This window comes from Salvelinus sp. IW2-2015, unplaced genomic scaffold (assembly GCF_002910315.2).
Source record: "Salvelinus sp. IW2-2015 unplaced genomic scaffold, ASM291031v2 Un_scaffold1644, whole genome shotgun sequence".
Lineage (NCBI taxonomy): Eukaryota > Metazoa > Chordata > Actinopteri > Salmoniformes > Salmonidae > Salvelinus > Salvelinus sp. IW2-2015.
This window is the reverse complement of record NW_019943057.1, coordinates 166993-170669: the sequence shown is the minus strand read 5'-3', so window position 1 is coordinate 170669 and position 3677 is coordinate 166993. Positions and strand designations below refer to the sequence as shown.

Here is a 3677-nt window from a genome sequence, read left to right as displayed (position 1 = left end):
CAGAGAGACTGATACACAGGACACAGGAATGCAGGAAGAGGCAGAGAAGACTGATACACACACAGGAAGCAGGAAGTGGACAAGAAGACTGATACACAGACAAGAGATAGGAAGAGGACAGAGAAGACTGATACATCACAGGAAGCAGGAAGAGGGACAGAAAGAATTCTATACACACAAAGCAAGAAGCAGGAAGAGGACAGGAGAATGATAACACAGGAAGCAGGAAGCAGGAAGAGGACAAGAGAAATGATACACACAAGAAGCAGGAAGTGGACAGAGAAGTCTGATGACCACAAAGAAAGCATGGGGAGACAGAGAAGACTGATACAACCCGGAAGCAGGAAGGGACAGAGAAGCTGATCACACACAAGGAAGCAGGAAAGGAACGAGAAAGATTGATAAACACACAGGAAGACAACGAGGGGACAGAGAATACTGATGCACACACACAGGAAGACAACGAGGGGACAGAGAATACTGATGCACACACACAGGAAGCAGACTGGAAAGACATATCCAGAAGGACTGACCTTTTAACTCTATATTTTAAGTGTATATTGTGACAAAACATTAGCTGCCGCTGCCTAAGACTTCTGGAACACATATCCTGTGTCCATTCTGTGCTTTAAACGTCCATTATGTGTATATGTGATGAGTTGAGGTTAAGAGAAGTTGGTGCAGGATTAAGTGATGAGGTGAGGTGGAGAGAAGGTGGTGCAGGACTAAGTGATGAGGTGAGGTGGTGCAGGACTAAGGGATGAGGTGAGGTGGTGCAGGACTGAGTGAGGAGGTGAGGTGGTGCAGGACTAAGGCAGTTTGAGGTGGAGAGAAGGTGATTTGCAGGATAATGGAGTGAGGTGAGAGAAGGTGAATGCAGGACTCAGAGATGAGGTGAAGGAGAAGGTGATGCAGGACTAAGGATCGAGGTGGAGAAGGTGATGCAGACTAAGGAGATGAGGTGGAGAGAAGGTAATGCAGGACTAAGGTATGCAGGTGAGAGAAGGTGATGCAGGACTAAGGGATGAGGTGAGAGAGTGGATTCAGGACTAAGGATGAGGTGGAGAGGAAGGTGATGCAGGACTAAGGATGAGGTGGGAGAGAAGGTGATGAGGACTAAGGGATGAGGTGGAGAAGAAGGTGATGCAGAACTAAGGAATGGAGTGGAGAAGTGGAATGCAGGACTAAGGGATGAGGTGGAGAGAAGGTGATGCAGGACTAAAGGTGATCGGAGGTGAAAAGAAGAGTGATGCAGAACTAAGGATGAGGTAGAGAAGTGGATGCAGGATAAGGATGAGGAGAGAAGTGGATGCAGGGACTAAAGGATGGAGGTGAGAGAGAAAGGTGATGCAGGACTAAAGGTGATGGAGGTGAAGAAGGTGATGAAGGACTAAGGGATGAGGTGGAAGAAGATGAATGCAGGACTAAGGGATGAGGTGAGAGAAGTGGATGCAGGGACTAAGGATGAAGGTGGAGAGAAAGTGGATGCAGGACTAAGGGAGTGAGGTGGAGAGAAGTAGTGCAGGACTAAGATGAGTAGTGGAGAGATAAGGTGAGTGCGGACTAAGTGCATGAGGTGTAATGAGAGTGATGGCAGGACTAAGGATAGAGGATGAGAGAGGTGGATGCAGACTAAGGGATGAGGTGTAGAGAAGGTGATGCAGGCTAAGGGATGGAGGTGGAAGAGAAGGTGATTGCAGGACTAAGGGATGAGGTGAGGAGGTGAATGCAGGAGACTAGGTGATGAGGTGGAGAGAAGTGAAGTGCAGGATAAGGGATGAGTGAGAGAAGTGGTTGCAGGGACTAAGGGATGAGGTGAGTAGGTGGGATGAGGAGACTAGAGGGAGTGAGGTTGAGAGAGAAGTGGATGCAGGACTAAGGATTGAGGTGTAGAAGTGAGTGTGCAGGTACTATAGGTGATGAGGTGAGGGGTTGCAGGACTAAGGGATGAGGTGGGAGGTGTGCAGGACTGTAAGGGAGGAGGTGAGAGAAGGTGTGGCAGGACTAAGGGATGAGGTGGAGAGAAGGTGTGCAGGACTAAGAGGATGAGGTGGAGGTGTGCAGGACTAAGGGATGAGGGGGTGGTGGAGGAAGGTGATGCAGGACTAAGGTGAGGTGAGAGAAGGTGATGCAGGACTAAGTGAGGGTGAGGTGAGAGAAGGTGGATGCAGGACTAACGGATGAGGTGGAGAGAAGGTGAGTGCAGGACTAAAGGATGAGGTGGAGAGAAGGTGTGCAGGACTAAAGGATGAGGTGGGAGAGGTGATGCAGGACTTAAAGGATGAGGTGGAGAGGAAGGTGTTGCAGGACTAAGGAGGATGAGGTGGAGGAAGGTGATGCAGGACTAAGGGATTGGTGACAGAGATAGAATGATGCAGCACAATAATGAGGTGAGAGAAGTGGTGCAGGACTAAGGATGAGGTGAGAGAAAGTTGATGCAGACTTAGGGATGAGGTGGAGAGAGGTGATGCAGGACTAGATGAGGTGAGGTGAGAGAGGTGATGCAGGACTAAAGGATGAGGTGAGAGAATGTGGATGCAAGACTAAAGGATGAGGTGGTAGAGAAGGTGATGGCAGGACTAAAGGTGAGTGTGAGAGAAGTGAGGTGCAGGACTGATAGGAGGTGAGGTGGAGAGAAGGTTTGCAAGGACTAAAGGATGAGGTTGGAGAGAAGTGATGCAGGACTAAAGGAATGAGGTGGAGAGAAGGGTGATGCAGGACTAAAGGATGAGGTGAGAGAATGGATGCAGGACTGAAGGGATTGAGGGTGGAGAGAAGGTGATGCAGGACTAAGGGATGAGGTGGAGAGAAGGTGATGCAGGACTAAGGGATGAGGTGAGGAGAAGGTGATGCAGGACTAAAAGGGATGAGGTGGAGAGAAGGTTGATGGGACCCTCAAAGGAATTGAGGTGGACAGAAGGTGATTGCAGACTGGGAAGTAAAGGATGAGTTAAGATGAGAGGAGAGAGTGATGTCGCAGGGACTAAGGGATGAGGGTTGGAGAGAAGTGTGAATCAGGACTAAGAGATGAGGTGGAGAGAAGGTGATGCGGACTAGATGATGGAGATGGAAGAGACTAAGGATGAGGTGGAGAGAAGTGGAAGCAGGATAAGGGATGAGTGAGGTGGAGAGAAGGTGATGCAGGGACTAAAGGATGAGTTGGAGAAAGTGGATAGCAGACTAGGATGAGGTGGAGAGAAGTGAAGCAGGACTAAGGATGAGGTGAGGTGGAGAGAGTGAATGCAAACTAAAGCGTGCGGTGGGAGAAGGCTGATGAGGACTAAGGATGAGGTGGAGAGAAGGAAGCAGGAATAGGAAGGATCTGAGTGAGTGGAGAGAAGAGGTGATGTCAAGGACTAAAAGGTATTGAGTGAGAGAAGTGGAAGGCAGGACTAAAGGATGAGTGGAGAGAGTGAACGGACGTAGGGGATGAGATCAGAGGTGGCAGAGAACGATTAGTAGACTACAGGACTGAATTTGGAGAAGAAGTGAGCAAGCAGGACTATAGGATGACGCGTGGAGAGCATACCGGTGAATGCCAGAGCACTAAGGACTGAATCGGTGGAGAGAGTGCGGATGCAGGACCTCACAAGGATGACGGTGGAGAGAGACGAAGGGATTCGCGGACAGATGAGCGTGGGAGCAGAAGTGGATGCCAGGCATAAAGGATGAGGTGA

The 3677-nt window shown here is 49.6% G+C and overlaps 1 long non-coding RNA gene across 6 annotated transcripts; it reads left to right on the top strand.

Annotated features, from left to right (window-relative positions):
- The first annotated feature begins 902 nt into the window (after positions 1-902).
- On the top strand, positions 903-2876 carry LOC139024560 (uncharacterized). 6 transcript variants are annotated; one of them, XR_011475899.1, is made up of 6 exons: positions 903-929; positions 997-1029; positions 1437-1470; positions 1984-2027; positions 2095-2146; positions 2767-2876. It is a non-coding gene; the product is annotated as an uncharacterized lncRNA (long non-coding RNA). The 6 variants fall into 6 exon arrangements; XR_011475897.1 differs by lacking the exon at positions 903-929 and having other exon boundaries at positions 939-1029; XR_011475896.1 differs by lacking the exons at positions 903-929; positions 997-1029; positions 1437-1470 and adding exons at positions 1136-1207; positions 1380-1436.
- Positions 2877-3677: the final 801 nt, after the last annotated feature.